Source organism: Capra hircus, chromosome 3 (genome assembly GCF_001704415.2).
Source record: "Capra hircus breed San Clemente chromosome 3, ASM170441v1, whole genome shotgun sequence".
Lineage (NCBI taxonomy): Eukaryota > Metazoa > Chordata > Mammalia > Artiodactyla > Bovidae > Capra > Capra hircus.
The window spans coordinates 111,294,241-111,307,376 of record NC_030810.1 but is presented as its reverse complement, the minus strand read 5'-3'; positions in this window follow the sequence as shown (position 1 = coordinate 111,307,376).

Below are 13,136 nucleotides of genomic sequence, written 5' to 3'. Positions count from 1 at the left end.
CTTATTACAATCATATGACTGAAGTTCCTGCATAGTCTCAGGATTTTAGCTGGTCACCAGGGGAACCAACCACATGGTTAGAGGGTTGGAATTTCAGCCCCATCATCACCCAGTTCTCCTACCCACCCACCTCCAATCTCCAGGGATGAGAGAGGGGCTAGAGGCAGAGTTCTGTCACCAGAGTTCAATGATTTAATCAGTCATGCCTACATGATGAAGCCTCTCTTTTAAAAAATTGCCCACCAAGAGGGTACAGAGAGCTTCCAGGCTGGTGAACACATGGAGGTTCTGGGAGGGTGGTGAGCTTGGAGAAGACATGGAAGCTTCACACTCCTTACATACTTTGCTCTGTCCATCTCTTCCATTTGTCTGTTCCTGAAATGTATCTTTTATAAAAAACCACTGATGAAATAAAAATTCACATTTTAAGGCAAGACAAGAAGAACATTAAGCATACATGATTTCCTCTGTCCTTTGACCTCCTTGTCCCCTCACTAGCCCCCCCCCACCTCTAGTGTGCATTGTGCCGCTGCATATGTGTTAACCAGAGCTCACCAATGGCAGAAATATCTACTCAACCATAAAGAAAATTTTCTCCTTCTGGGACCAGCCATGTCACTCCTTAGAAGATAATATTCCTTTAAATTCTATAAGGAGTCACAATAACCCACTACTCACCTTGTCTATGCATATGTCTTTGGAGATGCATCCATCTTATGCATGTAGATTATATGCATATGCAATATATATTTTTTCATAAAGGTAGTAGTGGTACAGAACAGAATGGTCAGACAACCTGAGGGGATGCTGGGCCACGATTAATGAAAGTTCTTAGCTTAACTATTAACTTAAGACCACATTAGTATTACTAGCTATCTTACCTATATTCTGCCTGTTTTATAAGATTATTGTTTCTTGAATTACCATATGTATATCTGAGTCTCAGATAAAGTTTATGTTGACTAGTGACTTGAAATGATTGACCAAGTATATACTCCTATAAGATCAAGGATTGTAATGATGTAACTCTAGATATGGAAATATGGGAATGAGCAGTCCTAGTGCCATGGGACAAACTGGTCACAAAATGCCTCCCAAATCTTGGTCAAAATTAAGACTAAAAGAGACGTGATTGTAAAGAATGCTGCCCGTCATCCAGTTCTATAAGAGTCATAGTCATAGTCTATAAGTTCCATAATAGCCATAGTCACTGACCCACAATATATCCTGAAAAGAATTCGGGAGAAATATCAATAACCTCAGATATGCAGATGACACCACCCTTATGGCAGTAAGTGAAGAGGAACTAAAAAGCCTCTTGATGAAAGTGAAAGAATAGAATGAAAAAGTTGGCTTAAAGCTCAACATTCAGAAAATGAAGATCATGGCATCCGGTTCCATCACTCCATGGGAAATAGATGGGGAAACAGTGGAAACAGTGTCAGACTTTATTTTTCTGGGCTCCAAAATCACTGCAGATGGTGATTGCAGCCATGAAATTAAAAGACGAAATTACTCCTTGGAAGAAAAGTTATGACCAACCTAGGTAGCATATTCAAAAGCAGAGACATTACTTTGCTGACTAAGGTCTGTCTAGTCAAGGCTATGGTTTTTCCAGTAGTCATGTATGGATGTGAGAGCTGGGCTGTGAAGAAGGCTGAGCACTGAAGAATTGATGCTTTTGAAGTGTGGTGTTGGAGAAGACTCTTGAGAGTCCCTTGGACTGCAAGGAGATCCAACCAGTCCATTCTGAAGGAGATCAGCCCTGGGATTTCTTTGGAAGGACTGATGCTAAAGCTGAAACTCCAGTACTTTGGCCACCTCATGACAAGAGTTGACTCATTGGAAAAGACTCTGATGCTGGGAAAGATTGGGGGCAGGAGGAGAAGGGGATGACCGAGGATGAGATGGCTGGATGGTATCACGGACTTGATGAACGTGAGTCTGAGTGAAACTTCCGGGAGATGGTGATGGACAGGGAGGCCTGGCGTGCTGCGATTCATGGGGTCGCAAAGAGTCAGACAGGACTGAGCGATTGAACTGAACTGAACTGATCAGGATGAGATACTCTATACTCTCGTAAAACTGACAGAATTGGCCTTCAGACGGTGAGGTATTCTCAGGAGAAACTTCTTATGAACCTGAATCCTTGCATCCTCCCATACTTAGAAAACCACTACAACCATTAACTGAGATGTCTGTTCCTAGTGACTAGCAGCAAGGAGATGTGTGCTTAATTGCCTGTATTACCTTTGCCAAAATCCATATGGACTAGTCTCTTCCTTCACCTCTTAGGATAGTCCTCAGAGCTTTCAGTTAGATTGTCCTTTCAGTTGCATCTTCAGTCTGGCTTGAATAAAATTTTTTCATTTCTTTCTCAGATTGACTATTGATTAAAATTTTTGTTAACACCAGTAATCCAGTAAGTGAACTGTTTTCCTGAATTCTGTGAGCCATTCTAACAAATTATTCGGGGAAAAAAAGAGGTTATGCTCCATTCATAAAGGGTTGGTCAGAAGTACAAGAAGCCCAGACTTAAGACTGACCTCAGAAGTGGGGCAGTCTTGTGGGTCTGAGAACTTAACTTGTGGAATATGACACTAACTCTAGGTATAAGTAGTGTCAGAATTGAAATGACACCAAGCTTGCGTCATAGAATTGGTTTAGGTATAAATCGTTTCAGAATTGAAATGACACCAAGCTTGTGTCATAGAATTGGTTCGGTTCCATTCAGTTCATTTCAGTTGCTCAGTCGTGTCTGACTCTTTGCAACCCCGTGGACTGCAGCACGCTAGGCCTCCCTGTCCATCACCAACTCCTGGAGTTGACTCAAACTCAAGTCCACTGAATTGGTGATGTCATCCAACCATCTCATCCTCTGTCATCCGCTTCTCCTCCCACCTTAAATCTTTCCCAGCATCAGGATCTTTTCAAATGAGTCAGTACTTTGCATCAGATGGCCAAAGTATTGGAGTTTCAGCTTCAACATCAGTCCTTCCAATAAACATTCAGGACTGATTTCCTTTAGGATAGACTGGTTTGATCTCTCAAAAGTCTTCTCCAACACCACAGTTCGAAAGCATCAATTCTTCGGCACTCAGCTTTCTTTATAGGCCAATGGTCCATACATGACTACTGGAAAAACCACAGCCTTGACTTGACAGATCTTTGTTGGCAAAGTAATGTCTCTGTTTTTTAATATGCGATCATAACTTTTCTTCCAAGGAGTGTCTTTTAATTTCATGGCTGCGGTCACCATCTGCAGTGATTTTGGAGCCCCAAAAAATAAAGTCAGCCACTGTTTCCACTGTTTCCCCATCTATTTGCCAGTGATGAGACTGGATGGCATGATCTTAGTTTTCTGAATGTTGAGCTTTAAGTCAATTTTTTGGTGTGGGGAAAAAAGCCCACACATTTGGTGTCAGATGTATTGGTTGTCAGTAAAAGGAAATACAGAAGTTTCCCTTTCACTGGTGCAACAGAAAGAGAAAAGGGACTTCAGCTTTTAGAGGCCAACAATCAAATTATTCCTCAAATAATATTGTAGCAGTGAGGACTACTATGAAAGAAAGATGCATGGTACTATGTCAATCTTATAAAGGGGGATTTTGCAAGGGTCTAGGAAGGCTTCTCCACTGCAGTGAGGATTGAGTTGAGATCTCAGTGGTAAGAGAGAGACACAATCACAATAAAATCAAATCCCATACCTGCTCTATTTGTGACCCACAAACTCAGAACAATTATACCACAGAGGTTCTCCCACTGTTATGAAGATTCTGAGCCCCAGGAAAGGCCAGCAATGGGAGGAGTAGTCCATAGGGAATCTGACTTTGAAGACCAGCAAGATTTGATTGCAAGACTTCCACAGGAGAGGGGAAAAAGAGACTCTTGGAGGGCACACACAAAATCTTGCGCACACTGAGACCCAGGGGAAAAGAGCAGTGATTCCATAGAAGACTGAACCAACCTGCATACTAGTATTGGAAGGCATTCTGCAGAGGCATGGGGTGGCAGGGACTCACCATGGGCACAAGGGCAGTAGCAGTCACACAGTAATAGCGGGAGACTTTAATACCCCGTTAATACCAATGGACAGATCATCCAGAGAGAAAACCAATAAGGAAACACAAGCTTTAAATAATAGACATTTGACCAGTTGGACCAAATTGTTATCTATAGGGCATTTCATCCAAAAACAGCAGATTTCACATTTTCTCAAGTGCGTGTGAAACTTTCGTTCTTCAGGGGAAATTACATCTTGGATACTAAATCAAGCCTTGGCAAACGTTTTAAGAATTTGTTCCTTCAGGCTGGGGAGAGGGCTGGGTATGGCAGTCACAATAAGGATGTACTGGGGAGTGCCTGGGGTGGCAAAGACATGCCAGATGTTACAGTCTAAAGCCAGTTGTATGCTCTCCCAGAGGAACTGGCCCCAGGTCGTAGGTCCCAGTGTGTGTGTGTGTTCAGTCACTTCAGTCCTGTCTGACTCTCTGTGACCCCATAGACTGTAGCCCCGCAGGTTCCTCTTTCCATGGGATTCTCCAGGCAAGAATATCAGAGTGGGTTGCCAATCTCTTCTCCAGGGGATCTTCCTGACCTAGAGATTAAACCCACATCACCTGCATTGCAGACAGACTCATCACTGCTGAGCCACCAGGAAAGCCAGAGGACACATACCTCAATGTAATAATGAACATATATGACAAACCCTGGTGGCTCAGTAATAACGAATCTGCTTGCAAGAGAGGAGCTGTAGTTTCAATCCCTGAGTCAGGAAGATCCCATGGGGAAGGAAATTGCAACACACTCTGGTAACTTTGTCTAGGAAATCCCATGGACAGAGGAGCCTGTTGGGCCAGGGTTCATAGGGTCATTGAAGAGTCCGACATGACTTAGTAACTAACAACAGTGTTTCCTCTATGCCTGCTTTCTGGAGAGTTTTTTTATAACTGGGTGCTGAATTTTGTTGAAAGCTTTTCCTGAATCTATTGATATGATCATATGGTTTTCATGCCTCAGTTTGTAGATGTGGTGTATTATACTGATTGATTGGCAAATACTGAAAAATCGTTGCATCCCTGGGATAAATCCCACTTGATCATGGTATATGATTCTTTTCTTAAAATTTTTTATTTATTTAACTGTAGGATAATTACTTTACAATATTGTGATGGTTTTGCCATACATCAATATCAATCAGCAATAGGTATGCATGGGTCCCCTCCATCCTCAACACCCCTCCCACCTCCTTCCTCACCCTATCCCTTCAGGTGATCACAGAGTACCAGCTTTGGGTGCCCTGCATCATTCATCAAACACTCACTGGTTATCTATTTTACATATGGTAATGTATTATGCTTCAATGTTATTCTCTCAATCACCCCACCCTCTCCTTCTCCTGAGTCCAAACGTCTGTTCTTTATGTCTGTGTCTCTGTGGCTGCCCTGCAAGTAGCATTGTTGGTACCATCTTTCTAGATTCCATATACATGCGTTAAAGTATGGTATTTGTCTTTCTTTTTTTGACTTACTTCACTCTGTATGGCTTTAGGTTCATCCATCTCGTTAGAACTGACTCAAATACATTCCTTTTTATAGTAAGCAATATTCCACTGTGTATATGTACCACAACTTCCTTATCCATTCACTTGTTGATGGACATCGAGGTTGCTTCCATGTCCAAGCTATTGTAAATAGTGTTGCAATGAACATTGGGGTACATGTATCTTTTTCAGTTCTGATTTCCTCAGGGTATATTCCCAGTTGTGGGATTGCTGGGTCATGGGGTAGTTTTATTCCAGTTTTTTAAGAAATGTCCATACTGTTCCATAGTGGTTGTATCAATTTGCATTCCCACCAAAAGTGTAAGAGGTTTCCCTTTTCTCTACACTCTCTCCAGCATTTATTGTTTGTAGATTTTTTGATGATGACCAATCTCACTGGTGTGAGATGATACCTCATTGTGGTTTTGATTTGAGTTTCTCTAATAATGAGCAATGTTGAGCATCTTCTCATGTGTTTATTATCCATCTGTATGCCCTCTTTGGAGGAATATCTGTTTAGGTCTTCTGCCCACTTTTTTTATTGGGTTGTTTGTTTTTCTAGTATTGAGCTGCATGAGTTGCTTGTATATTTTGGAGATTAATTCTTTGTGAGTTGTTTCATTTGCTACTATTTTCTCTCATTCTGAGGGCTGTCTTATCACCTTGCTTATAGTTTCCTTAGTTGTGCAAAAGCTTTTAAGTTTAATTAGGTCCAATTTATTTATTTTTGTTTTTATTTCCATTACTCTAGGAGGTGGGTCAGAAAGGATCTTGCTGTGATTTATGTCAGAGAGTGTTCTGCTTATGTTTTCCTCTAAGAGTTTTATAGTTTTGGGCCTTACACTTACATCTTTAATTAATTTTGCATTTATTTTTGTGCATAGTGTTAGAAACTGTTCTAATTTCATTCTTTTACATGTAGTTGACCAGTTTTTCCAGCACCATTTGCTGAAAAAACTCTTTTCTCCATTGTATATTTTTGCCTCTTTGGTCAAAGGTAAGGTTTCCACAGGTAGGTGGAGTTACCTCCAGGCCTTCTATTTTGTTCCATTGGTCTATATCTTTGTTTTTGTGCCAGTACCATGCTGTCTTCATGACTGTAGCTTTGTCTGAGGTTGGGAAGGTTGCTTCCTCCAGTTCCATTCTTCTTTCTGAAGATTGCTTTGGCTATTCAGGATCTTTTTTGCTTCCACACAAATTGTGGAATTCCTTGCTTTAGTTCTATGAAAAATACAATTAGTAGTTTGATAGTGAGTGCATTGAGTCTGCAGATTGCTTTGGGTAATATAGTAATCTTCACAGTATTGATTCTTCCAATCCAAGAACATGGTATATCTCTCCATCTGTTTGCGTTAACTTTGATTTCTTTCATCGATGTCTTATAGTTTTCTGCATACAGGTCTTTTGTATCTTTAGGTAGGTTTATTTCTAGGTATTTTATTCTTTTGTAGTGGTGAATGGGATTGTTTTCTTAATTTCTCTTTCTGGTTTTTCAGTTAGTTATGCAAGAGAAATGCATTTCAGTTAGAAATGCAAGAGATTTCTGTGTATTAATTTTATATCTGGCAACTTTATTATTTTCATTGATTAGCTCTAGTAATTTCCTAGTGGCTTCTATGTATATTATCATGTCATCTCCAAAAAGTGACAGTTTTACTTCTTCTTTTCCAATTTGGAGTCCTTTCATTTCTTTTTCTTCTCTGATTGCTGTAGCTAGGATTTCCAAAATTATGTTGAATAAAAGTGGTGAGAGTGGGCAAGACAACTCTTGTCTTGTTCCTGATCTTAGAGGAAATGCTTTCAGTGAGCAAGTGAGCCTGAGTGAGCAAGTGAGCCCTGATAAACTGAATAGCCAAAACAATCTTGAGAAAGAAAAATGGTTCTGGAGGAATCAATCTTCCTGACTTCAGACTATACTACAAAGCTACAGTAATTACAATAGAGTGCTACTGACACAAAATCAGAACTATAGACCAATGGAAAATGATAGAAAGCCCAGAGTTAGACCCATGCACCAACGGGTACCTTCTCTTTGATACAAGAAGCAAGAATATACAATGGAAAAAAGATGGCATCTTCAATAAGTGGTTCTGGGAAAACTGGACAGCTACATGTGAAAGAATGAAGCTAGAATACCTCTTAACACCAAACAAAAAAATAAACTCATAATGGATTAAAGACTTAAATAGAAGACCAGAATCTATAAAGCTCCTAGAGGGTAGCATAGGAAGCATACTCCTTGACATAAATCACAGAAAGATCCTCTGTGACCCACTTTCTAGAGTAATGGAAATAAAAGAAAAATTAACAAGGGGGACCTAATTAAACTCTAAAGTGTTTTCACAGCAAAGGAAATTATACATAAGGTGAAAAGACAACCCTCCGAACAGGAGAAAATAATAGCAAATGAATCAATTGACAAAAGATTAATCTCCAAAACATACAAGCAGTTCATACAGCTGAATATCAGCAAAAACAAACAACCAATCAAAAAGTGGGCAGAACCTGAGACTGGATCTCCTTGAAGGAAGACAAGTCCTTGTTTCACAGACATGGGGACACTTGGGCTGTAGGTGTTGCTGAATCGTCTTAGTACTGAGGCTTGAGGGCTGGTAGCTGGCCATGTGAAGATCATCTGTGGTCCTGGGCTCCTGTCCCAGTTGGGCTTTTACTGCCATGTCAGACCCCCAAATAGGGACCCTGCTCCCAAGAGAGAGTTGCTGAGCCAAGGCCAGAAGTGGTGGGATGCACTAGGGCTTATTTTGCCCAAGCAGTGTCCTCCGTCTGCAGGACGGAGGCTGTGGAGACAGCTCAAGGCTCCAAGAACCTGGCCCAAATGAGATGTGGTTCTCCTAGTGCCTAGGGTGCCTGACTGCGGGGTCAGGAGGAGGGAGCGGCCAGGTCTCTGCTCTTCCCGGCCTGCTGCATCCTGGTTTACGTCCACCTGCCCTAGCATGCTGGCTGGGTGACTTTGGAAGCTGTTCTCTTGCAGTTTGCATCTGAACCTGTTGTCTCTGTGCACACACACACACATACCCCACCGCCAGTCTTCCTGGAGCACAGGATTCCTCAGGCTGGGCACTCCACATACCTACTTGCCTCACATGCTATCTTATTGCTCCTGTGTGATGGCTGCTGCACCTCAGAAGTGGTTGTGTCCTTGGTTATGTGGCTGGAGCCATGGGGTTTCCATGCCAAATACTCCAATAAAGTCCGTGCTTTGTGAGGCTAAAAAAAAAAAAGTGGACAGAAGACCTAAACAGATATTTCTCCAAAGAAGACATTCAGATGGCTAGTAAACACATGAAAAGATGCTCAACATCACTCATTTAGAGAAATGAAAATCAAAACTACCATGAGTTACCATCTCACACCAGTCACAAAATCTACAAACAATAAATGCTGGAGAGGGTGTTGAGAAAAGGGAACCCTCTTGCACTGGTGATGGGAATGTATTAAATAATTTGATACAGCCACTATGGAGAACAGTATGGAAGTTCCTTTAAAACTTTAAAAACTAGGAATAAAACTACCTTATGATCCAACAATCACACTACTGGACATGCACCCTGAGGAAACCAGAATTTAAAAAGACTCATGTACCCCAATGTTCATTGCAACACTGTAAAAGCTAGGGCATGGAAGCCACCTAGAAGTCCATCAACAGATGAATGGATGAAGACGTTGTACATATATACAATGGAATATTACTTAGACATAAAAAGGAATGCATTTGAGTCAGTTCTAATGAGGTGAATGAACCTAGAGCCTACTATACAGAGTGAAGTAAGTCAGAAAGAGAAAAACAAATATCTTACATTACACATATATATGGAATCTAGAAGGATTGTACTGATGAACCTATCTGCAGAGCAGCAATGGAGACACAGACATAGAGAACAGACTTGTAGATACATTAGGGAAAGGAGAGAGTGGGACAAATTGAAAGAGTAACATTACCACATGTAAAATAGACAGCAAGTGGGAATTTACTCTATGATATACGGAGCTAAAACCTGGTGATATGTGACCACTTAGAGAGGTGGGATGGGGTGGGAGATGGGATGGAGGTTCAAGAGGGAGAGAACATATATGTACCTATAGTGGATTCATGTTGATATATGGCAGATAGGAAAAGGAGTATGTCAAGGCTGTATATTGTCACCCTGCTTATTTAACTTCTATGCAGAGTACATCATGGGAAATGCTGAGCTGGAAGAAACACAAGCTGGAATCAAGATTGCCGGGAGAAATATCAATAACCTCAGATATGCAGATGACACCATCCTTATGGCAGAAAGTGAAGAGGAGCTAAAAAGCCTCTTGATGAAAGTGAGAGGAGAGTGAAAAAGCTGGCTTAAAGCTCAACATTCAGAAAACAGAGATCATGGCATCTGGTCCCATCACTTCACAGGAAATAGATGGGGAAACAGTAAAAACAGTGTCAGACTTTATTTTGGGGGGCTCCAAAATCACTGCAGATGGTCACTGCAGCCATGAAGTTAAAAGACGCTTACTCCTTGGAAGAAAAGTTATGACCAACCTAGATAGTATATTCAAAAGCAGAGACATTACTTTGCCGACTAAGGTCCATCAGTCAAGGTTATGGTTTTTCCTGCGGTCATGTACGGATGTGAGAGTTGAACTGTGAAGAAGGCTGAGCACCGAAGAATTGATGCTTTTGAAGTGTGGTGTTGGAGAAGACTCTTGAGAGTCCCTTGGACTGCAAGGAGATCCAACCAGTCCATTCTGAAGGAGATCAACCCTGGGATTTCTTTGGAAGGAATGATGCTAAAGCTGAAACTCTTGGAAGGAAAGATGCAGTACTTTGGCCTCCTCATGCGAAGAGTTGACTCATTGGAAAAGACTCTGATGCTGGGAGGGATTGGGGGCAGGAGGAGAAGGGGACGACTGAGGATGAGATGGCTGGATGGCATCACGGACTCGATGGACGTGAGTCTGAGTGAACTCCAGGAGATGGTGATGGACAGGGAGGCCTGGCGTGCTGCAATTCATGGGGTCTCAAAGAGTCGGACACGACTGAGCGACTGAACTGAACACAATTTTGTAAACCAATTATCCTCTGATTAAAATAAATAAGTAAATAAGGGGGAAAAGTGTGATACATATATACAATGGAATATTACTCAGCCATTAAGAAGAATGAAATAACACCATTTGCAGCAACATGGGTGGACCTGGAGATTGTCATACTAAGTGAAATCACAGAGAGAAAGAGAAATATTGTATGGTGTCCCTCATACATGTAATATAAAGAGAAATTATAAAAGTGAACTTATTTACAAATAAAGAAATAAATTCACAGACTTAGAGAACAAATTTATGGTTACTGGGTGAAAGGATAGTTAGGGAGTTTGGGGTCGACTTGTACATGTACACACTGCTATATTTTAAATGGATAACCAACAAGGACCTATTGTATAGCACAGGGAACTCTGCTCAATGTTGTCTAGCAGCCTGGATTGGAGGGTAGTTTGGGGAAGACTTCCCTGGTGGCTCAGACGATAAAGCTGCTGTCTACAATACGGGACAGCCAGGTTCAATCCCTGGGTTGAGAAGATCCCCTGGAGAAGGAAATGGCAATCCACTCCAGTACTATTGCCTGGAAAATCCCATGGACAGAGGAGCCTGGTAGGCTACAGTCCATGGGGTTGCAAAGAGTCAGACACGACTGAGCGACATCACTTGGAGAAGAATGGATACATGTATACGTATGGCTGAGTCCCTTTGCTGTCCACCTGAACATTGTTAATCAGCAATACTGCTGCTGCTGCTGCTGCTAAGTCGTTTCAGTCATGTCCGACTCTGTGTGACCCCATAGACGGCAGGCCACCAGGTTCTACCATCCCTGGGATTCTCCAGGCAAGAATGCTGGAGTGGGTTGCACTTTCCTTCTCCAACGCATGAAAGTGAAAAATGAAAGTGAAGTCGCTCAGTCGTGTCCGACTGTTTGAAACCCCATGGACTGCAGCCTACCAGGCTCCTCCATCCATGGGGTTTTCCAGGCAAGAGTACTGGAGTGGGTTGCCATTGCCTTCTCCAAGAAATACTGCAATATAAAATAAAAAAAAATTTTTAAAAGATGAGTAGGAGCTTAAATTGGATTTAAGTGCTTGCAGTATTAAAATTGTTAGTGTTCATGAGCACCTGGCAGAAGCAAGCAAAGCTTATCTCTAGAAGAAAATATATTTTGGGGCTTCAAATTTTTCTAAAAATAATTCTTCATAAACAGTGTTCTTCACACAACCGGAGATAATCAAGCATCTTAGAAGATAAGGCATCATGAGCAAGAATTTCCTGGAGGGGACAGCCTGTCACAGACTAGCCCACTGTGGAGCATGACCCCTTTCTCTATTATTTCATCCTTAGGAGGAAGAGAGAACACTGCAAGACGTGTCCATTCATGTATTTATAAAAAAATGTAAAGATACTTCGGGTTCAATCTGGCTGTAATTCTAAGCATGCCCTTTATTTGTTTATTTTAATAGCCAACTCTGTGGCAGAGGTGGGGGTGGGCAGTTGGGCTCCACCGTTCAGAAGGAGGAATGTCGAAGACCCTGCGGATAAGTTTTTTGTTGCGCTGAGTCTTTGTTGCTGCACACAGGCTGTGTCTAGTTACGGTGAGCATGGGCTTCTCATTGAGGTGGCTTCTATTGCCCTGGAGCACAGGCTCTAGACAGGCTTCAGTAACTGCAGCACGTGGGTTTGTAGTTGTGGCGCACAGGTTCATAGTTGCTCCGTGGCATGTTGAATCTTCCAGGACCAGGGCTCGAAACTGTGTCCTTGCATTGGCAGGCAGATTCTTGTCCATTGTACCACTAAGAAAGTCCTAAGTGTGCCCTTTATTACAATTTGTCAAGAAGGTGACCAGAAAGAGAGAAGAGTTCACCAACTGCAAAATAAGAATCTATAATATTGAATATTTACTGAGTATTGACTGTACACAAAGCATCATTCTAAACATTTAAAATATTGGTGTATGTATATACACAAACATGTATGGGTGTATATGTATATACACATATACATACATATCTATATACTTATTTAATCCTCATAATAAATATAACCATTTTACACAAGAGGTAATAGGCCAAAGATTATCTTTTGCCTTACTGATCTGGCTTGGTTTTGATTTTGGGCTTACAAATAATTCTGCTCTGGACATTCTTTTAAAATGAAACATGCTATTGTTCATCTTTTCCAGTTATTAAATCTTTTATTCTTGCAACTAATATCTATTATGCATCATCAATGTGCTCACCACACTTTCAGTTGCTGACAATAAACATGAGAGACAAAGGTATAAACACTAAGAAAAGAGATGGCAGGTAAGAACTGAAAGGTGTGTACCAAGGGCTAAGAATTGTTTCCTCTTTGCCAAAGTAGTTCTTCATATGAGGTTGGCACAGCCTCAATGGATCAGCTTCCAAAAGGAATGATCCTGGAGCTGAGTCAGTCTGGGAAGGATGCAATTGACCAAAGTCCAGGTTAAGAAATGAAGATGAGTTCAAAGGAGAGCAGAAGTTAACAGCTGAGGTTTACCCTTCAGAGATTGTGGACAGCAAGGTGA